This window comes from Tasmannia lanceolata, unplaced genomic scaffold, assembly GCF_043159265.1.
Source record: "Tasmannia lanceolata isolate RefF3 unplaced genomic scaffold, GAP_Taslan_0.1 ptg000020l, whole genome shotgun sequence".
In the NCBI taxonomy this organism is placed as follows: domain Eukaryota; kingdom Viridiplantae; phylum Streptophyta; class Magnoliopsida; order Canellales; family Winteraceae; genus Tasmannia; species Tasmannia lanceolata.
Window position 1 is genome coordinate 451530 of NW_027518697.1, and position 24508 is coordinate 476037.

General features: G+C 37.4%; 2 pseudogenes across 1 annotated transcript; both read right to left on the bottom strand.

Annotated features, from left to right (window-relative positions):
* Positions 1-575: 575 nt before the first annotated feature.
* On the bottom strand, positions 576-10490 carry LOC143854396 (equilibrative nucleotide transporter 3-like; annotated as a pseudogene). Its single transcript, XR_013237511.1, has 9 exons — positions 10440-10490; positions 10192-10318; positions 6393-6548; positions 6081-6224; positions 5865-5970; positions 3904-4079; positions 3640-3800; positions 1073-1331; positions 576-970 (listed from the first exon to the last, which is right to left on the bottom strand). The product of XR_013237511.1 is annotated as an equilibrative nucleotide transporter 3-like (transcript).
* A 3045-nt stretch (positions 10491-13535) lies between these two features.
* On the bottom strand, positions 13536-21873 carry LOC143854758 (cytochrome b6-f complex iron-sulfur subunit 2, chloroplastic-like; annotated as a pseudogene).
* Positions 21874-24508: the final 2635 nt, after the last annotated feature.

A 24508-nucleotide genomic window follows, 5' to 3' on the forward strand; every position in this document is an offset into this window, starting at 1 on the left:
GGACCCTAACATTCCACTGAGCTTCCGCATCTGCATCTGCATCTGCATCCGCCCAACATGTGACGGCTTTCACTTGAATCCTGCCTGCTCTGGTTGCTATAACTCGAAAGGCATTATTGTGCCACCTCCTTACGGTGAAAATGGCAGGAAAAGCAGTTGAAAGTGTAATATAACTATTCCAAGTTGGGACATGTGAAAGTGGTGATTGTTCGAGTGAAAACATGAGAAAAAGGCAGAATCTCTATAAATTATAAGAGAAGTATTGAATGGGAGGAGAGTCAGTTGTTATTGGCCATTTAAATGCAACCAAAACTAACCGTTTCTTTCTAACCTCCAACATATGCTTCTGATGGGTTACCTAATGCATCCCACTGAAATTAATAGCCAGGATCAACATATACACATTCACATAATAGGTTAGAATGATTAACACCCTACAGGAAAAAAAATTCACCCACCAAAACTGCCACTTAATTCACCGATTTCATGGGATTATCTAGGAAAGCTCATGTCTCAAACAGCAAAACAGAAACAGAGAAAACACAACAGACGAACCAAAAGACCCCACCTAGCAATTTTAAGAAAAAATAAGGAACTTAGTTATTAAAATTTCTTCAGTGCATAATGAAAGCAACAGGGTGGCTCACCAAAAGTAACAACAAGCCCATGTATTGTTTCCTGATGTTGAAGGCCTTCTTCAACGTATTTGTCTTTTATTTCTAGTTCATAATCAATTAAATAGTGAATGTCAAAAACATGCAGTTTAATCACTTCTGATCTGGGATAACAAGCAAAGGAATATGTTTTTCCTATTTACAAATGAAGGAGAACCTCAAGAAGAAGGCTATCGCCATAGTAAACCTCACCAACCTTTGCCTATAAGCCACAACCAGTCAAGGGTGACCCCAGCAAATAAGCCTGCCACTAGAAATAAGACGAGCAAATTCCCCAAAGCATTCTGCTCAGGTCCCTGCACAATAAAAAACCAAAACCATCCTCCATCAATAAACAATGCCCCCTTTTCCATTTCACACTTAATCATAACAAATGACTAGTCATGAAATTAACTAACCTTATAACCCTGGGGTGCTGCGGTAAGTACACAAACTGTAAGATAACCATTTGTCAATCCTAAGAATGATGTGAGCATGATCATCCAGCCTTGGTCTCCAAATTTGGCAGTAAAGTAGAATGCTGGGATGAGTAAAAACCGAGAAAGAGTGGCTAACATGAGTCCCCATCGTGATGTTATCCTCAGGATTTGAATGAGAGGAATGTATCTCCCAATGAGATCCAACACATTGTACATAGCTATCAATACAAGAGCATACCTGAAAGACAACCAGAAGACAGGCATGATATGGCTGCAAAACAACAAGTGTCTATTTTTTTTCTGAGCATTACTGATAAACATTCATTTTTATATGTTAGGTTTCATATGCATATAATTCTTTTATTATATGCAATCAAAAAGAAGAAATGGGAAGAGAAATTGTCTCTGGATATTAGAAATAACAATGTGGAATAATCTCGAAAGTTATCAGTTCCAGTACGTAGACCCAAATAAGACAATGTGAGCAAAAGTTCCTATCTGGTAAAATCAGGAGTAAATGAATCATATATTGTAGACACCAGATGAATCAGTAGTTTACCAGAATTGATTTTTTTTATAATCAATTGGCCATATATATATATATATATGAGAAAACATTTCCTACACACTTGTGTAGGTAAGTTTTTTTGAAAAGGTCATTTTTTTTTTTTTTGAAAAGGTCTTGTGTAGGTAAGTTACCTACACACTAGCTTAAAATACAGTGGGGGCCCACATTGTTTGGGTGATCCAAACCATTCATTTGAATGGTCCTCACATAGATAGGGTGTCCACAAAAAAACCAGATCCATAGGATCATCCCAATCGTTCAAACTATGGAGGCAAAAAATGGACTAATTTGTGAAGGTTTATACACGTCCATTTTACCTCCACAAATCATAGGGTTGGGATGATCCTATGGATCTGATTTTTTGTGGACACCCTATCTCTGTGAGTACCATTCAAATGAATGGTTTGGATCACCCAAACAATGTGGGCCCCCACTGTATTTTAAGCTAGTGTGTAGGTAACTTACCTACACAAGTGTGTAGGAAATGTTTTCTCTCTCTCTCTCTCTCTCTCTCTCTCTCTCTCTCTCTCTCTATATATATATATATATATATATATATAGAGTTCTTTTTGCCCCCACTTTTGGAGGGGTTAGGATGATCCAATGGAGCTGATTTTTTGTACACACCCTATCTATGATGGGGCCTTTCAAATGAATGCTTCGGATTATCCTAACAATGTGGGCCCTTATGTTTTGTGAGAGCCACCTCATATAAGCTATATGAGGGCACCCTCAGGAACTCTATTCTCTCTCTCTCTCTCTCTCTCTCTCTCTATATATATATATATATATATATATATATATGAGAATAGTGTTCCTGCGCAGCTACTCAGATAGCTTATCTGAGCAGCTGCTTCAAAAACTCATGTGGCCCATATTTTTGGGGTGATCCAAAGCATTCATTTGAAAGGCCCTTCCATGGATAGGGTGTGTACCAAAAATCAGCAGGATCATCCTAACCCAATCAAAGGTAGAGGGAAAAATGGACAAACACTGTTTCTGATCATTTTTTCCCTCCACAAATGGCAGAATTAGGATGATCCTAAAGGGCTCATTTTTTGTACACACCCTATCCATGGAAGGGCCTTCCAAATGAATGCTTTGGATCACCCTAAAAATGTGGGGCCACATGAGTTTTTGAAGCAGCTGCTCAGATAAGTTATGCGCAGGAACACTTTTCTTATATATATATATATATATATATATATATATATATATATATATATATATATATATATATATAGAGGAATAAGAGTGTGCGGTCGAGGGCCTAAACACATGGGTCCCACACTTTTTGTAGCGATCAAAACCATTCATTTGCAAGGCCCTATCATAGATAGGGTGTGTACAAAAAATCAGCTCCATTGGATTATCCTAACCCCTCCAAAAGTGGACGGCAAAAATGGGCAGATTTGTGGCAAACGGTGTCTGTCCATTTTGCCCTCCACTTTTGGATGGGTTAGGATGATCCTATGGAGCTGATTTTTTGTACACACCCTATCTATGATGGGGTCTTGCAAATGAATGCTTTGGGCCATCCTAACAATGCTAGCAATTCCCATATATATATATATATATATATATATATATATATATATATATATATATATATATATATATATATATATATCTATACATATATGGGAATTGTAAAGTCTTGTATTGTGTGTACAATTGTTTTAACTGAAATTGCTAGTGTAATCTTAAAACAAGTCTCGTGTTTGATAAATTCTTGAAGCTTGGGTTCTTACCCAAAGAAAGTTATAAATGGTTTGAGGTTTTCAATCCTGGTCCAGTCGGAACTCTTATTTGCTGCTTATTAAGTAACTTGAAGTCACAGCCATCTTGATGGTGATTTGTCACCAAATTATTAAGTGGATTTTCTATGACCAATATCTATACACAGTTATAAGCACAAATTTCTGACAAAAAAGCTTACACCAATTGATTTGGTTGTTTGAGGTAAATAAGCATTTACCATGAACCTAGGCTGTGGGATCCGGTATCTTCAGATAAAGAACCAGGGAAAATTGACAATGTCAGGACATATATCAGAAACATTTCAACGGCATAATCTATGTTCTGTGATAATAACTGCTTGTTGCTCAGACGCTCTTGTTGTTTGGTATCTTCTTCAACCTACAACAAAGCCATATTTGATTAGAACCTGGTCATCTTAACCTTCAAAGTTCAAACACAAGAAAATTACATAAATTATTGAAATGGATATATGGGGATATACGTTTTGGTCAAGTTGCATTTGAATACCACCAGCAGCAAGATCAGCAGAAACTGTTTTAGATCCTTCAGAAGCTGCCTTTTTGCGGTAATACTTAACAATCGGCAGTTTAAGGAAGATAAATGCATAAAGGAGAACGCATAGTAGCTCAAAAACTGTCGAGATTGCAAAGAACAACACTGAAATAGGCAATTGAATGGAAGATTCATTAGGGAAATCATCACAAAGTTCAGGTATCCAGAATTCATGGTAAAACAAAAGACATTCAAATGATTTTGTCTCAAAATTATCCATAGGCTGATGTTATAAATACATGCAACATAACATAATAGTATTTGGCAGTGATTAGTTAATGCTTACATTACTACCATATTCAAATACTCGTGTTCTGTGCTCAACTCACCATGAATGGCCTGCCATCTGAAGGTTTGACAGTATAACTGTAAGATTACCAACCACAGACTACTACTTTTTTGCGGGCATGTCTCATGGCATGATAAAAGATCAGTATCTATAGCAAATGCAGAGGAGGTTGAAGAGTAACTTCTGTAGTGTTACAAAATCAGAATGTTTTATCAGATGCTCAAATTGTCCACGGTGTTAACAAGAATTGCTATATCAGTCACTTAGGCTACGCTATGTTAGCGATATGAGGGCAGGTTTTTCCTTTCAATATTGTAACTTAGTTTTTACTTGCCGCCAATGTCCAATAAAAAACTACGATTCTCGGTGAGTGCCATATTTTTGCAAGAGATGATCTACCACTCTAAACATCTTCACTCACTGAAATCATTGCAGATAGTTAGGTCAACTGGTCAAGTCAACTCCACTGTTGTTACTGGCACTGCCAAAATTCCCAAAGATTGCGGGTGTTCAAACACCCCAAACCTCTACTATTAGATGGATTTACCTATGCATTATATTTCGTAGACATTTCTACAGCCCAAAAGAAAAATCCCAGAGACTAAACGAACACTTTCCTTTCAAATACTCTTTCATAACTTCTCCCAGGACATAGTAAATACCAAGTAAACCCCAAACAACTTCACAGAAGGCAACTAGAGATTGGTTCACACAAAAGAATTTAAAAAACCTATAACAAATTCCCCTTGAACATAGAAAAGGTCTAAACAGACCATAATGCTCAAAAAAAAAAATCGTAAACAGACCCTAAGCATATAAAACATAGGTAGAAAAAATGAAATAGCTCCTTCAATTCTTAACAAATCAACTTAGTCCACTTTCATTGCAATCATTGCAGAAAAAGAGTCAAATCGATCCAATCCACCATTGGAAAAAGACCAAAAAGCAATGCATCCACTCAATTTACAGAAATATGTAAATTTTTGGAAGATCCAAATGACTGGCCTTAAACCATCTCAATGTGTTTCTAAAAGTCACAAAAACAAAAGAGGGTTCGTGAATATAATATATCCTACCGCTTGCCTGACTCGTCTTATTAATCATCAATTAGTAGACAATGATGAAAAGACTAATATGCAGTTGTACGCATAGTAAATCCCCAAAGCAGTCAATATAGCCAAAATACCCCTACCTCTCAACGAGATTGACCAAACATCAGCTTTTACAATTTCTGATGGAAATTTTCCACAAAATGGTTTCTCACATCTTGACAAATGCTGTGTTTTAACTTCTAGTATAATATGGCTTTGAGAGCAATTGAATGGCACAATATCAACATTTATTCATATTTTTAACCTCATAACAACTCCCAATTTCTGTAAATGCATGTTTAAAATTTGTGTCCTACAAAAAGATATTAATCAGCAGATATATATACTCATAAAATCATCAGAAGACTAAAAAAAAATTAAAAGTAATTTGCTTTGTATCCTACAAAAAAAGATATTGATCAGCTAATTTAACCGATAATAATTCATCGGAGGACTGAAAGAAAATAAAAAAAATATGCATCTATAAATTAATTAAGTTATGAGGCATACTTGCTCCTTTACGAAGACCATCTTTAGAATTTTCAAAGGCTGCCTTGGTGATCAACCTTAATGCAGAGGTTAGAGCCCCAGAACCAGCTAAACCAGCTAAAAATGACTGCAGTTCCCAAAGAACAAAGAAAGTTAAGAGTGTGCCAATCAGAACCTATAATTTTGTCACCCAAAAAACATTAGAGTTTGAAGAATATGTAACAGTTGATGTCTTACTTGGAGGAGTTCAGAGCTCATGAAAGACAAATCGCCAACCATTCCCCCTTGAACATGAGCGTCTGCAATTCCAAAAGCTCCACTAATCGCACAAATACCAATATATGTCCCAATTCCCCCTTTCCCAGATGTTGCCAAATCCAACTATAACGAGAATAAATGTTGAATCAGGATGACCTTGAAACAATGATGCATTAAATCGCAATATCCCTAACCAGCAATTACCATAGCCAGCTAGTAAAACACAAGGAAATATTACAGCATGTAATACATGATTGAAAAAACATGAACCTTTCATAAAAGAATACTTACAACAATAAGTAACAGTGAACTTATGAAGAAAAGAGTGTATCCAGTTAAGTTGCGTCACCGTGTATTAATCTTTGCCTCATTGTATGCTAGTATTGCAAGCGTTACCAGTACAAATGGTTGATACACCAGAGTAAGTACCCTTGAAGGGTGATATTTCTGCAGAGAGACATAAACACCAGGCAATGAACTCATTCTATGAAATCTTCCAGTGATTCCATCGTAAAGTAAAATGCAGCATGGCTATGTAAGTGGATGTGGTGACCCATAAATAAAAAACCATCATAGTGAAGAAATATCATCATCCAGTAAACCACTAATTGGAAGATGCATTCAAAAGTTTGACACATGCGAAGAGAAACACAATGGTTTTTTTCTAAAGCAAAAACATTGACCTATACTATTGTCTAAGACTAATTTCTAAGTGTCAGCAAGTGCAGCACAGGAGAGGTTTGTCATGGAATGACAGAAATTGCTACCCAAATTTTTCTGATTCTACTAGGAAAGACATTGTTTTTTCTGGAAAAGATGGAAGCCTCCAAAGTCCAAGCACAGTTTGAGATCTACTCAATCCATAAAAGGAAGGCTGACTTAATCGAGGAAGATCTCCTTAGAACAATTCTTTGGGCAAGGAAGGATGTCTCCATTACAAAGAGATTCATATAGATGGCTTATGAGAATCAGTATCACCCCACTATTCAGTAATATAAGCAAAGAAACCACACAAATCTATCTAATGATATCATCTGTACCGTAATTAATCATCATGGAATGACAGAAATTGCTACCCAAATTTTTCTGATTCTACTTGGGAAGACAATGTTTTCTGGAAAAGATGGAAGAGTCCAAAGTCCAAGCACAATTTGAGATCTACTCAATCCATAAAAGGAAGGCTGACTTAATCGAGGAAGATCTCCTTAGATCAATTCTTTGGGCAAGGAAGGATGCCTCCATTACAAGGAGATTCATATAGATGGTTTATGAGAATCAGCATCACCCCACTATTCAGTAATATAAGCAAAGAAATCACATGAATCTATCTAATGATATAATCTATACCGTAATCAATCACAGTAAGCACACAGAATCTGTACCTACAAGATGACTGATCCACGTAGTTGATAGATAGATTCAAGAAATGAAGTGAACTTCAACCAACCGAAGTAAATAAAAGTAGAAACTTATTTGATCTGGGTCATGTTATACTCTCTCCTCAAGGAAAAATACCCACTTTTCAATCGTAATCTCAATGCAAAACTGTTGCAGGGGTGAGAAGCCTATAGGATGAGATGGATCCTCAACGGAGTGCACTCACGAATTGTCGGTCCACGAATTTGACACATAGTTGTTGCCCAAAAACCAGTAGTAAAAAACGATGGAAATGGGTACTGAGAGAAGAAGCAATGGCAGTTTTCTGGGGGTTGAGCCTCTAGCTCAATTGGTTAAGGTTTGGTTTTCAACCATGAGGTCGGAGATTCAATCCCAGCTTACCTATCAAAAAATGCCGGTTTCCTATATGTTAAAGAGGTGATGGGTCTCTTTAATATAGAAAACCCTAGTATGCTGTCCTATCAATTATGAAAATCAATGAGATTGCCAATAGATACCAAATGAGGATGTTGATGACGGTCACTAATTAGGAATCAAATCAGTCATAATGAAAGTTTTTTTTTGAATCATTCGGTCATAATGAATGTTAAGATGCACATGCGGTTACAAATGCACATGCCACGTCCACAGTCACAATTCGGCTCAACCCTCCCTCTCTCTCCCTCCCTCCCTTTAGAAAACAAGCTCCACTTATAAAGGTGTCAAAAGTTTTCATTCAAAGCAGTGTGGGACTAAACTTTTGCAAACTCAACATAAGGTTTCAAAAACTTTTTTGAGGGAACTGAAAATTTAAACACATCTACTTTTAAACTTAAGAAGCATGAAAAAACTTTTTTTTTTTTGAGTCTCAAAAACCAACGCATGCATGATCACAGGGAAGGCAAGCGAATTAGCTTACTTTCAAATTGTGGGGAAAAAAAGGCATCTTATAGGATTGGGGACCAGTCCTTGCAATTTAGTTATTGAGGCCCCTTCTGTGAGATTCAGTGCCTTAGAGAGCATCTTTTCAGTCAGTCACCTGTGTTCAAACTTCTAACTAGGAATGGCTGTTCTGGTTATAGAGGATTTTGTTACCTCATTATTCATTAATAAACTCATGAAAGCTCTTAATTTTCATAAAAATGCTGAAAACACCAAAGTTCGGGAAGCAAGTTGAGATACCTTTTCCACAAGTCCAACATATCCATTTCTTCTAATATCATGAGAAGAAATCCATACACCAAATTCCCATCCAAAACAGTCCAACTCCCATACCACGAGGATATCTTAATAACTAAAAATTCTCCACATTACAAAACCAAAATTCTCTTTCCTTTCGCGAAAAACAGTTTAATAATTTTAAAAACTACAACAGAAACCATTAACATTGTTGGTAAAAGCGCAACATGGTAGATCAGCTCTAGTATAGATCTCACGTGCATAGATGAGTTGAAGGATTAAAATTTGAGAACAGACCATTCTTATAAAATTGGATTCATGACCTACAACTACAAGATGGGTGGTTGCAGGGGCAATAGCATCTGCTAGAAAACTATTAAGAAAGAATTCCACGAAAGGTAAGACAAAGCACAGAGTCCTTTCTCACTGAACGGAGACTAGCAAGGAATTCCATCAATGAAGCTATCATTAAGAAAGAATTCCTTGCTTTCCTCTCCTTCCATAGGACCCATAGAGCAGCTAGCAGAGATACATTCCAAGGGATCTTCCCTTTCTTAAGCCATGGGACCAAGGACCAGTATACCAAGAGGTCAACACGCTTGGAGGGAAACACCCAAGCCAATCCGAATCTGACCAAGATTTTACTCCACACTTCCCTTGTTAGCCTACAATGGATAAACATGTGATTCATTGTTTCCCCTACCTCTATGCAGAGCGTGAAATGGTCTAAAACCATCATATGGTGTTCTCGCAAGTGATCCAAACACCCATTCAGTTGAAAGGATTATAATATCAAGAACAGTGGCAATTCTGACCATACAATCATTTGAAAAACACAAAGCCCATCTAGTGCCAACAAGAAATAATAAACAGACATCACTCTTAAATTTCATGACTGCAGACTTCCAGTCGTATGCTTTTACAGCTGCGGTTTTCGAGCAAAGCCAGTGTTAAACATCCCACTGCCAAGTGATGGAGATCATGCGCGATTGCATGGAGGTCAACTTGGGAGAGTACTGAGAAGGAAACTATGGAGCAAAGGAGACTTCCTAAGAGACTCAACCCTAGCTCTAGCAATTTAATTCCTAGAGTTCCTCTTCTTGGAGGCCTAACACTGGATAAGAGAATCCCATTCTTATATCAGTTACCTATGGATAGCTATGATGTACCCAAATGCAGATACGGATACAGGCACGAGAACGGAGATACAACTTAAAATTTTCCTAAATTGAGGAGACAGGTATCATAATGGATATCCCATGCCATTAGATAAGACACAAGACATATATAAGTTAAATATAATAACGCTTAACTAGATTAACTTCAACAATGGACATATTATGAATGTTAAGACACTAATAAGCAAAAAAATGTGATAGTTAATTCGAATAGAGAAGCATATGTTTGAAATAAGACAATTATTTGACTAACAAATTATCCATAAAGTATCTGAGCAACGTGTCGTGTCAGACACAGTATGTCAGGCCAGTACATAACAGCAATTAGGGAACATAACAAAAGAAAAAAAAAATACACCAAATAACCACAAAGTGAAGACAGAGAAAGTAAATGGCACATCTCCAATTGTCAACATACTGTTCCATGCAACAAGGCTCCCATTTCCTAGAAGCCACACATAAAGCCATTGCTGTATACTTTCCCTAGAAAATGCAGCAATTGAAAATTAGAAATTTATTTAAAGCATGAACAAATTATCATGATAATAGACTTCCTCTATATCTTTACCAATAAAAAAAAAACTATAAAACTCAAATCACAAACCTCATGTTTGACAGGGGCTTCATTTTCATCATGGGTAGTCATGGCTGCTTCCCACCAACAACTTCTATGAACATGGATAAATTAGTATAACACCATATAGCATTAGAAATGTTGCCTGACTTCGTAAATCAGATTTTGTTAGGAATGGGGTGCGAATATTGCCCCAAACTTGAATTATTAATTTAGCATAAAATCAAAATATTAAATGTCATAATTTTATTTTTGAAATCATGGTAACAGTATGATCCAGTAGCTACATTCCACCATAAATGATTGGATAAAGCTTCAATAATACATGTAGAAAGGTATCAAACTCAAAAGATGACCTATCAATATATTACATAGTTTTAGTTGAACATTCCCTTTCATGAAACTAAGTCCTTTTTTGTTTTGGATTTTGAGAACCAATTATCAAGTCCAAAACTGATTATTGGACTCAAAATGTAAACATAAATTTGAGTCCAATAATCAGCTTTGGCCTCAAAATCAGGTCTCAAAATCCACAACAAACAGGACCTAAGAGATTTGGTCATTGAATAAGCTGTTTTTACTATTTATTAAATCTATAAACTCGAAAAATATGCCTTTTTAACTGTAACCTTCCAGTCATATGTTTTTACAGATATGCTTTCAATAAATGAAGAGTGCTCATGGACGCAGTCACTTAAAATTCAATAGCTTAGGAAAGTGTATAACGAAGTCTAAAGATATGCTACTTCATCACCCACCAGTAACTATTTTCCATTTCCAAGTTATGAACAGAAGAATCCATAATGAACTGAATAATTTTTAATCAAATAAAACCAAAATCATGCAAGTGATATATAACATAAGAGTGAGCCCATGAAAAGTTTATTCATCTTTGGAAAAGCTAAAAAATGGTCAACATAAGCCATGATCCATTAGAATTTAGAAACAAGTAGTCCCCATCTCTCTCCCAAAAGAAAGAATATCATAAATAAGTCACACCTAGTTGCATGATTGCATCTAGTTTCTCTCTGCACTATGGAAAGCTTAGCTTGAAAGCAGAGAAACTCAATAACAGAGGGGGTGAAAAAAAAGGGAAAACGGAACCACCCTGCTCAAGCAAGTAGGTTTCATGTAAGCAGAAGCTTATGTATAAGAGAGAAACTTAAAGAAAACAATGCATCAAAGCTCTGCAGAACAACAAAATGCATAATACAAAATAAAATCAATTATCATTCATCCAAACAATAAAGCTGAATTTCAGAGAGAAAACTGTGAAGAGATTGAGGTAAGTTGAAGGGTTGTAGAGATATAAGATTCATGAACAGTGGACAAATGGGGGATTCTGGAATCTATGATTCACATTGCTCTGAAATGAAACTCTAATTTTTGTTCTGAAAGGAATCTCTGGTTATTGGTCTGAAAACAAAATCCAAACGAATGGGACGGTGGGTCTATATATCATTTTTAGAGTAACTTCCAAACTCCGGCGGACTTGAGAGTGCAAATGGAAAGAGAGGGAACGAGTAAAGACAAAATACAAAGCCATGCAATTTTCATTTTCCTGATACAACAAAAAATATCCAAACATTTTAAAATGGAATCGGACATCTGGCCCGAAAGTTTGTTGTTGGCTTTTGTGACCGACTTTCTCTTCACCAATTTCGTGCTTACTACATTTGAAATCGATGATGAAGTCTGCTTGTCTAAAAAATCTTTTCCCCATATTATTAGAAGCTGTAAAATGAAAGATTCAATAAGAAGAAAAACTTTTTATATATCTTCACAAATTGCAGCGTTCGGAATAGAATTGCCTAATGTTTGAGGCACATTCATTCATTGTGACTTTTACTTGTAGCCCTTTCTTTGAAACGTCATGTAATTTAGGCCCTGTTTGTTTTAGATTATGACAACCGATTGTGGAGTCCCCTGCTGATTATTGGACCCAAATTTGCACTAAATTTGAGTCCAATAATCGGTTGGGGACTCCACAATTTATTGTCATAATCTAAAATAAACAGGCCCTTAGAGGTGGTCTAAGTTTTATTGCGCCAGAGCTTCGTTGCAGTAGATAGAATCAGCCATTCTCTTTGCTTAGAAGGCTGTGATATTTATTTTTTGTTTCCTCACTCTTTTCATAACTTGTTGGCAACATTGTTGAACATGTGAGGTTGATGACCAGCTTTTCTATTGGCTGATTTGTTGGAGGGCTTTAGTTGTCATGGGAGTTTGGCTTTCTTGTTGATACTACAAATCTCAAGAAAGCAAGCAAAATTCCTGGACGCAATAAACTCTGTATAATTATTAGATCTTCTCGTTAAAAAATATTTTAATGCTTATAATTTACCATGACTATCACCATCTCAAACAACCGATTGCCTCTAGCGTATTTTGGAGGTGATGTTAGGGTGGTTTCCTTTTTGTAAAAGTTCTACATCATTTTTATTGGAATAAAAAAATATTTGTAAGATAAAACATTTTTTGCACCGATCAGAACCTCTGATTCCAACCAACATTCCTATCAATGTTCTCTGTTCATGTCGATTTCCTACTAATTTGATAAAAATCAAATCCGAAATGCTTTTAACTTATTGATACCTCCGCCAAATCTCCTCATCTCATTTCTAAATACCAAAACAAAGAGAAACAATCCTACATCTTCAATCAAACTTCACCCAAGCTTCTAACTAGTTGCTTTGATACCACCATGTAGAAATCCAATGGGCCTAATCCGATCCGATCACACGAAAAAAGAATCAAGAAAATAAAAACATAAAGATATATAGAGTATTTTACAAGGTTTGACAATGGTGTATACATCCCAGGGGCAATGGTTTGATCCTTCTTTCACCATGAAAAATAAATAAACGAAGATTATAGAAGATTAGTCCAAAATCCCACAACTCTTAAGTCTCTCCTCTTTTTCCCTTGAAATATATAAGGTCAAAATCTAGGTCTCTTCCTCCTAAAAGCCAAATCAAGTGGGATCCAACTCATAATACTGTTACATCTAGTAAGATGTTCAAAACTGAATTAACACCTAACAATAGTAAACTTTCATAACACATGGCATTTCCCTTGTTAAATTACTCTGATAGAAACCATATGGTAACAGTGATCATCTGAACGTGGAAAAAAAAAGATGGCAAATCATCAGATTCTGAAAGATAGAATCTCCAATTTGGGTTCTCATCCCAGCTTACAAATCAATATTCCGATGATTTATTATGTAATACAAGGATATATGCATTGAGGGAGAAAACTTGGCCCTTCAGGAGCACTCGATATAAAACAAATCTTACAGCCAAATCTGAGTATGTGGACAATGTTTTCAAGGAGGATTTATGCCCACCATGGAGTGTCGCCTGTTCTGAAATTTCAACCCATGGAACAAACACTACTTTCCCATCATCGATATCTGCATGCGCCAATGCCAAGGACTACCCAACCAAAAAAAATCAAGTCAATTACTATAGAAATGGTCATAGATTGCTGTCTAGAAACAAATTTTTGATATATAGATAGTAGCTGTCTAGATTGTTTTTTGAATTTTTTATTTTTTGAATTTTGAATTTTTTTTTTATAGTAGCTGCCTAGATTGGTTGAAGGAAGGTGACTATCAATTTTATTACGTGGTTGAAGGAAGGTGATTAGTGTTCATGGCATTCCGCGGATGTGACTGAGGAAGTAAAGATAATGTGGAGGGTCAGCATGTATGGCACTCAGCTAATCCTGAGGTCGATTATCTTGCCTGGTCTAGAGTTGGCAGGATGGAGTTAGTTAGAGATTTTTGGCTTCCTCCCTGATTGATGGTGGAGAGGTGTGGTGGTTTTTTCTTCCAGCTTGTTATTTGTTTATGCTTGTTTGGACCGCCTCAGTTTTCTTGTTTTAGTCAATATAATTTTTCATTAAAAAACATTTAAAACCGTTTTGATGGAAATAATGGGCAAACATCAATACTGAAATCCATTAGAAGATTTTTGTCATCATATACCCAAAAGCATAAAAACTTTATTTGCTGCTTTGTCAACCAGATACCTCAAAATAGTTCAAATGGATGTCATCCCTATATCAAACACTCATGATACTCTTGAAAATAACATACATAAAAGCTATAGATATGCATGGTTATTTGGACTCTGATCCAATTTGAATAATAATATATTGTAATTTAATAGATCAACAGATAACAAGAAGATGCCATATTTCAAAAGATTGCCTGTTTGAAGCATGCAGCAGTCTTTCTTTTTTCTCATTAAAAATTAAAACAAGAAGACATCATATTTCAAAAGATTGCCTGTTTGAAGCATGCAGCAGTCTTTCTTTTTCTAAAACAAGAAGACGCCATATTTCAAAAGATTGCCTGTTTGAAGCCTGTTTGAAGCATGCAGCAGTCTTTCTTTTTCTCATTAAAAATTAAAAGAAAAAACAAATTAATGTACAGGATTTAAAGGGTACTGGTTATTAGAGGAAAAAGAAACATTTAATTTGTTTTAACCATCTTATTACTTTGAATAAGTTATGTAGTATTTATATAGGCTGCTGATATTTGCATTGCCGTGTATTAATAATTGCAGAAACCCAGCTTGTCTTTTCTCTTTTAATTGGATTCTGAGAACTTTTTGGGAACTGTAATAACCTTTGACAGATGTTCAAATAATAAAAGAGAAGTTGAGTTAGAGCAATTATAAAAACATGGTAGTGCCAACATCAGTAGCCTTTACATAATACTAATGCAATTCTGTTTCTCTATAAAAATCTGTTCCTTATTGGCGCAGCCTAAATACCAAGATCAAACAAAACCAAGAAAGAACAAGTAACAAGAAGAACTCGTACGAAATCTCACGTATGCCGTGAAGATAAAAATTTATTCAATCTCAAAAACTACCCAATTCCAATCCTCCATCTCTTTTATTACATTTCAAAAAGATTTCCAAAATCTAAAAAGTAACTAAAATTGTATTGGCATATCTACCTAAAACACTAAACTTTCCCTAGGCTAAAAACTAACTATAAATAAGAAAAGCAACTATAGCTTATCAAGTCTAGAAAACAAACTAAATAAGAAAATGATAACTCAGCTTTAGGAAACAAGATATTAAGAGAATAGGAAATAACATTTTCCCAAATCTTCAAGATTGCAGGATCTTGCAAGTTTCCAATAACACACATTTCCAATAACTCCACCATGTAAACTTGCAAGTTTCTTCCAAAAATAGTTTCTTATTCATGGAAACTTTCGTATTTTCCAGTTATGAAACTTCCATTTGTGAATCTTCCTAAAATAACCATCCTCAAAATTTGCTGCTAATTTTTGGATTGCATCACTTATTATATGATTTATGTCTAATATTTATTTACTTATATTAGGTGTTATATGTTTTATGTGCACATTTTCACTGGGATACCATGGCCAACAATTCTGATGAATGTGCATATTTTCACTGGGATACATGGCCAGCAATTCAGTATATAACTCTAGCCCAGGTAATTGTGTCGAAGTTATGTAGATGGACAATGCTTTTCTCCTCCGTTTCTTCCTATGCATATTTTGTAGCCACCCAAACATGTAAATACAGGGCGGCCCAGTGCATGAGGCTTCCGCCATTGCAGGGTCTGAGGAGGGCATGTAAATACAGATGTGCATTTATACATACTTACAGTTAATAGTGTTTTTCCTCCCTACATGCATACATACACATTGAATCATAATGTAATATTTATGTACTGATAACATTTTTCGCCTAATCTGCAAATGCATAGTTTTCATCTACCCAAAGGTCTACTATACACATACATATTTATACATATACACAGAGAATTTAAGACTTGAAATTCAGAGTGCTACACTAGTAGGAACAAAATTCACAAACAAGCCACTTGTTTTTGGACAAAATGTAATATCCATCCAGCATTATACATCAATAACATAAAAGAAAGTCCGTTGAATACTTGCCTAAACTAATTAATCAAAGTGGTTTCATTAATTGGAGCACTTCAAAAGTAAAAGAAAGGAACCCATCAAGATTACGGCAAAAGCATATTATGATCATAACATGTGTCTGTATTATGCGAATAACCCAAGTTCATTCCATGCCAGTTCAAAACAAACAGAAACCCAAAAAAAAAAACCAAAAAAAAAAAAAAAAAAAACAAGAAGAAGAAGTTGCCAAATTAACTAGAGGAATAAAAAGAGAGGAAAAACATACCCAGGAGGAGCAAAGAAGGTGGCATATGAACCAACATGCTGGCGGTGGGCAGGGAGAGTGCGCCCAACAGAAGCAAATTCATGAGCTGCCGCTTACCCATGTCCGGCACGCGATCTGCCGGAATGCTAGTCGCCTGGCACGCAATTCGGACCCATTTCTCTCTCTCCTTTCCCAAGAATTGGGTTTTGTTGGGCTTGAACAAAAGAGCTTGACAAGGAGAGAAAATCCCATTTTTTTGCTAGAGCAGAGCTGCTACAAAAGAAGTACTCTCAGTAAGATTGTGTAGTTTCAAAACGTGGTAGAATTTCAATTCTTAATTTTCAATTTTGTAGAGGGGTGAGCGTGTGTGTTGTACCTGTGAAGGAGTTGAGGTGGATAGAGTCGCAGCAGCCACGGTGTGGATTTATTCAACAGAATAGGAGACGGGTTGTGTTTGGGATGTAATATTAAGTGGGGATAGAGAAGGTGTGGTGTGTGGATAGAAGAAGTGCTGGGTTCTCTCTGACTGTTATATTAGATAGCGTAGTGTCTGATGACATGGCCACATATTAGATATCATTCAATTTTAAGTTGTCATAGTCAGTTAGTTCCGTGGCTCGAGGGAGTTCCCAAAGTTGTGGCTCTCCCTGTGCTATATCTTATGCTGTGTAAAAGAATAAGGAGTTTTTATAGATATGGTGAGCCTGAAGTAAGGGTGCAACCGTGCAACTTGGGTCGGGCTCAACCCGAACCCGATGGGTTTAACCCGATTTTGGCTCAGGTTGGGTTGGCATTTCCTCGGGTTGGGTTGGGGTTGAGGCCTTGGCAACCCAACCCAAACTCTTTCCTCTAATTTTATCTTGATTTTCTTTGGGTTATTGTATTTTTCTATTTGTCCTTAGGTGAACCCGAACCCAACACGACTCAGGCTGGCATGATTTCGGGTTAGATAGGCAGGGTTAGGATTGAGAGATTTAGAGGTAGGTTGGGTTAGTGTTGACCATCCTCAACCTGAGGCTCGGGTTGGATTGGGTTAGGATTGAGGGAATTCTACCTCAAGTTGGGTCAGGGTTGGCCTCAACCCGATCCAACCCAATCCTAGTTGCATCCCTAGCCTTAAGAAGGGGAATTTGATTCGATGGAGTCCTGCAGGGCAAAAGATAGAGAGGTGGGATGTGTGTGTGAGAGAGAGATTTGCCGTTGAATCTGGGATCTGTTTTCATTTGACGAATAAGATGGGCTTTAGTTGGGTTGTAGTCTTCATTTCTTCATTTGTTTCACGGAGAATTTTAGATGGGCTTGAGGAATAGAAATCCAATGATAAGTGAGCACTAATGACTGAGAATTGACTTTGAAAAGCCATTAAATTCTAAAATAAGCCTAATGTGGGCCAAATAATGTGGGCCTTGGGCCTAATTTAGCAAACCAGGTTCCTCTTTTGTAATGAACACACAATAGTAGTATTGGGGCATAATAGCACAGGCCATTGTAGGTCTCGATCATTTCCCTCCCATTCGTCCCTCCTCTTCCATTCCCCCACCTCCTATATTCACCTAGGGAGAAGACGTGCCTCCCAGAACCTTTGCTACTACTGCAACTAAGTGCATCTTCACCCCTCAAAACTAGCTCCAAATAACCAATAGCCCATTGAGCGCTCTCTTTGCCCAGGAACACGACCAGCTTTCATCCTTGGTGGAATACATTGCTCCGGGAAAGTCGGGGATAAAAATAGCATATCATTCAGTTTGACGAGGAAGATATTCTGGAAGCTAGAAATAGGTGGAATAGTCTGATTGGCTATTTCTTGGGAAGACGTCCCTACTTCAAGGCGCTAAGAGAAAATCTCACTAAAAAGTAGAAGCTCAGGGGAGAGTTCCGACTCTATGCTTTAAGAAATAGGTTTTTTTCTATTCAAGTTCAGTTGTGGAGAAGATTGTCAGCATGTCCTAGAAGAAAACGGCCACTCATAGGTTGGAAGGCCACTAATTATATGCAAATGGACCCCTGAAGCCACTTTGAAAAACCCCAACCTCTCCACTGTCCTGGTTTGGATAAGGATGCCTGGCCTCCCTTTTCAATTTTGGAATCCAAAGGGTATTCGCAAAATCACTGGTGTCATTGGCTTACCCCTTTAGATGGATGCCCAAACAACTGATGCCTCAGGACTAAAGTACACCCGACTATGCATAGAAGTAGAAATCGGTGCAAAGCTTCTTGAATTAGTTACCATCCACACCCCCAACGGCCCTACTCAGCAGATCATTGAATATGATTGGCGCTCATCTTCTTGTAGAAACAAGGCCGATGAAGCAACACAAGGAGTGGAAACCAAAAAACCAACCCACGGATCCTCCCTCTCTACCACTCCCACAGGTAAACAAACCCCTCGTTATGGACCACGGAAGGGATTCAATAAAAGAAAATCATCAACGACCTCACATTGTCATCCAAAATTCCTTTTCTATTCTCAGCTCTTTGTCTATTCTCAACCCCATGGACATTGAAGGAGATAAAGATAATTTGATCGTGAACCTCCTCTTGAAACATAGTGCTGTGAAAAACCCCAAATAGCAATATGTGATTTCAATGGCAAAGTAAAACAAAAGAATAAACACAAGCAATCACACAAAGATTTACGTGGTTCGGCAAAAGCCTACTCCACGGCAGAGGCGATGAGAAAATCCACTTTAAGATTCAGAGATTACAAGAGAAGATCGGTCTCTCTCTCACCAAACCCACTAGAAACCCTAGCACACCCTTTTCCCCTTTCTTTAGAGCTCTCAACCCTCTTTACAAGACTTTCACACGAAATAAGCCCTAAAAGCCCCTTTATATAAAGCGGGCTTTAAGTTAGTCTTATCGGGCCGAAAAACACATAAAACAGGCCGGACCAAGCGGCTGGGGGCGAGCCGGGCTTCGCCCCCTGAATAAACGGGCCTAATCTGGGTGACACACAATATTTCGAACCCTAAACGGGTTTGAATTCAAGACACCCAACTCAACACAGAGAATTCGCAAATTGCCCATCAGATGTAGAATTCACCACAAGCTGTGTAGAAGGCACCTCTGAAGATGAGAAATCATGGGAAGAAAGAAAATCACTCATCGAAATACTCCTCAAACAATGAAGATGATCCAACAAAAACTGAGGATCCATAAACAACAAAGATGAATGAAAGAAATCAGCTCAACAATAAATATGGAAAGGAGAATACTATCGATCCTTTGGAATCACTCATTGAAGATGAGTCGGGGGGAGACAAAGAGCCTAGGATAGAAGCTCGAAAGAAGAAAGTGTCATCGGTGGATGACTGTTATCTAGTCAGTTTAATCCAAGTTGAGCAAGAGGACAGTGAAGGAAAGGACCCAAAACTGAAAAAATCAAATGTATTGCTCTCCGAAAGTGAACCATGACAAAAGGTTCTAAAGAATAACTGCCTAAGATGCTCTCAATGACCTCAAAGTTTAGTGTTTAATCTTTTTATCTAACCCGAGTTTTTGGCCCTCTCTCATGTGTTCCAAGTTAGGGTTGGTGTCCTGTACTCATGAATGTAACATCTTTCTCTTTATCTCATAAACCAGTAGGGGTCTTGCCACAGCCCAGCTTACCCATAAAAAAAAGCATGGGCCATTGTTGGAGTTTGTCGCATGGACTCTAGGTTCATCACAAACCTCTCGTAGACCTAATGGTCGTCAATGCTTCTCATTCCTGTTTTTTGACTAGGCGAAACAAAAGAAAGAGAATCTGGTAGGGCGATTTGGCTTTGCTCGAATTCTTCGCAAATCACTGCAAATTTCTGCTCGAGGATAGGAGATGAAGGAAACATACGGAATGGGTCGGTTTTGAAGAACGCCATTCTTGAAGTGGGCAATCACAGTTGTTTGTAGATATCATTCTAGGGTCTCAAATCAAAGACCAAGGGTCTTGCCCATATCACAACTGTTTTTTCTTACCAAGGGCCCTTAATATAGGTCAGGTATATAGTATAGAAGCGCTTGAGCCTTGCCAATTGTTTGTTAGGCCCGAAATAGGACATTGACCTTTCAAATGGACCCATGGGCTTGTGACAATCATTAGAAGATGGGCCTCGGGCCTTCGTAGGCAGAATGCTACCTTGGCCCTAATATAGCTCACTATGGGACTGTTTCATTACTCTGGCTAACTTCATCAATAAAAGTCTTATCCCATAAAAGACACATCTTACAATTGTTGAAAAATGGTTACTTGCTCATTATTGTCTCTCAGGGATAGAGCTATCCTAGAATTTTGACTATAAGAAATCTCTCGCTTATTCTCAAAATGTGAGGATAAGCCTCGATCCGTCCTACTCCTGACATCCTCAACTTCGTCCAAAGCCAACATCTCCAAGATCTGCTGGCAAACATAAATAGTCAACATTCACCTAAAGTCATCTATGCCCTTGTTTTCTCTACCGTCCATTCCCTATGATTACCTTGATGTTTAGAAGGCCATGATCTCCGGAATGCAATCAACTTTCAGATGATATATTGACCATGCATCTCTTGCAGGGGCCCTTATATTATATAAGAAACTGATTGAGTGCCAATAGAATGCACATAGACTAAATCGCGAACAAACTAAACTGTGGATAGAGTTATTAAGGAATTAGTTTGTCCGAGATAAGATCTTATCTCCAAACACTCATTGAGGCTATTTGATTGTAAGTCAATTGTTCTCGCATGGTATATACTCCAGAATACGAGTTTTCCATTGTTTGTTGCAAAAAATTTATGGAAAAAAAAATCCTTGAAACCACATTAATTATCTTTAAAAAATTATGGCAAGTATATTCCAATCAAAAAGGTAAAATTGTAGTTGTTGGGAGTAAAAACCAACGCCCAACCAGAGGCAGACACGTGGCACACACGGACCCAAATGCTCCGGGGGTAAAGGGTTAATTTTGCAACTCTTGTGTAAGCCCTAGAAACCTTAAGTGGAACCCTAAAGTTATGGCTTCAAAATGCAACCGCCAGATATAGAAATGGAAACTTGGATTTCCAATAAACTCAGCAGTTAGGAAAGAGACCCAAGAGGCAACTTTCTGACCCGCTTGGACTCTCACTCTATACAAAGGTGATTAAGGCTCAAAGGTACGTACCAATTCTAAAACCATTCATTGCTTTTGCTGAGCCTTCTAAGCGCTCAACTTTCATACCTGTTGACGTCTACTGACTTAAACATTGGAGATCCTCTCCGGATTCCAAACTCCGGATGGTTTTCTGACAATTGTTTGTGCGCGCAGGTTACAAACCTTCATGCTGATAGCTATCTCGGCCTCAATTCAGATTTCAATGGCAACAACAGTTACTCTTATTTTTTAAGATCAAGCATTCTCCAGAGGAGTTTTTATAATGTGCCCGGTCAGGCATGCCCTTGGAAAAGGCGCCACCCTTGATATTTGCTCCAACAGCAGCCCCCTTTCTCATCTTTTTAAGGGGCTACTGTTGGATCAAAAATCAAGGACAGCCCTTGTTCACAGGGGCATGCCCGATCGGGCACCATATAATTTCTCTTCTCCATAGATAATAATAACATGGTAATCTTTCCTAAAATACTAGTGCACACATTCCTCAATCAAGATTAAGACCGTCAGTCAAAGAACTCATTACCAAAATAATCCATTGACCAGACCATCCTAAGTTCCTAACCATTCTATTAATGGTTGGCCATACAGATGGTCAAACATAGAAACGAGCAATGGTCCACACCCAATGAGTAAAAATCCAACAGGTAGACAATTAAGACCAACTAACAGATTCATTTTTCAGGCCAATGGTAAATCTATGCTGGGTCTCTGTCCCTATATAGAATAAGGCCCACTTGATTGTGGAGTGTGGACATGGATAATAATGTTGTTATCTGCATGAGGGGTAAGGCGTGGAGCATGCGCTTCCATCCACTCATGTGTCCTCTTCTCTAAACCCTCCTATTATAATGAGAACAGCCATATCATTCCAAGCGTGCCGTATTTCCCTTTAACGTTAGAGAGTAAAAGCAAGGAGCACTCTGCATGAATTACTGTTTGGGACTCTGGAAAAGTCTGCTTTAAAAGTTTCAAACACCCAAAAAAATAACAATAACCAAAGAGAGTGTGGAGATGATGAAAAAAAAAAAAAATGAGGAAAGCAAAAGGGTCTTCTACAATTCTCAATCAGTGAGTGGAAATGCTGCTTCTCTACAATTCCCTTTCGACACAGACATTAGCTTTAAGCTTTCTCTTATATCTATGCAACCGAGAATCCATCGTATCATCAAAGAGACAACAAAAACTAAAAGAGAGAACAAAAAACAAATAAAGGGCGAAAGGAGAACAAAGGGTACATTCCAAGGCACATTGAGGTGCTGATCAATAAAGATATTCGTCTTCTTTCTGTCTATGCCAATTTGGAAAATGACCCAAATCAAATGAGTAAATAAACTCCTCCTCTGTGCCTATATATTCCAATACGAATCCCTAATAAAGCTTGTGATTATGCATCTTTTCCTATCTTCCAAAATAATTAATACAGTGGTCGATGATTTGTGCATCAGAATAGCAAAATTTTGTTATGACTGTGGAATTTATTAGGCCTTGGACAGATGACCACTTGGTAGCATAGTCAGAAATATATTTGACATTTTCAAAAATATAGATAAAACGACATAATTCCAAAATTTATCCTGATTTTTAAAATTCATAGGGATATCTTCATATCTTATTTTTTTGTCGCCAAAAAATCATGAAAATTTCGTGATAACTCACAATATTATTTGTCGTCCTAATTCTCTTCTTAAATTTGATTTTTTATATACTTCAAAAAATAAATCAGTTTTTTCTCTAAAAAAAAAAAAAAAAAAAACTCGAATTTAACAAAAAATAAAATAAAATATCCCGAGATATACCCTTCTCGAGAAATTCACGAGACAAAAATTTGTGATTCCGCCCCGGAGAACCCCCAAGTAGAAATTTTGGAGAAAAGGTGGGGGCATTTTAGACATGGGTGTCATACGTGTTTCATATGGAAGATTGCTCCATCACTATGTGATGATGATGTGGCCTTTTGTCTGCTAACATCTCATCCATGTCTGCATTAGCTTGTGATTATGAAAAGAGATGAAGATTTGGAGGGGATTAAGAGACAAAAGAAGAGAGTTTTTCAAAAGGTTCGAAGCCCTTCTTGTCTGCCCTAATCATAACAGTTATAATTGGCAGACAAGCAACAGGCCAACCATGTAATATTGGGATCTTTGTAAGGAAAATTCCCTGTTTGGTTGCTGGAAGTTGGGTGGGGGATTAGGAGAAGAAGAAGTCAAAGGGGAGATGACAAGAAAATTAGATTGGGAGAAGAATAGTGGAAGATTGACTGGTGTGTTTGGTTGTGCGGCAATCCGCGAGAAGATTAGTGGAAGATGTAGCGGTGCCATTACCAAAATGGAGAGTGGAAGAGAGAGAAAGAGAGAGAATATAATAAGACAAGAACTTCTTGAGATCTTCTCCTCAAATATCACCAAAAATGGTGAAATTTGGGGAGAAGATTAGGGGGGAAACATCTCCTCAGAGTAGGTGCCACATAGGATAAAATGTAATAATCATGTCTAGAAGTTGTATAGTGGTCAAAGTTTTAATTGGCAACCAAACATGCTTTTGGGAGATCTCTGGAAGATCTCAAGCATTTGAAACTCCTACAATCCCCCCAAAATGGGCAACCAATATATAATTTTTTTTAATAATGTACAACATCCTCTTAAATTTATAGATTAAATTAAGGGCAGTGATAAATCGACCCTATATATCTTAAATCAACCCCCATATAGGGCAGTGCTTAGAGAGATAGAGAGAGGACAAAGAGTGTGTGAGAGAGAGAGAGATGAAATCTTTACAAGAAGGATGGATTGCAAATGGCAAAGGTCCA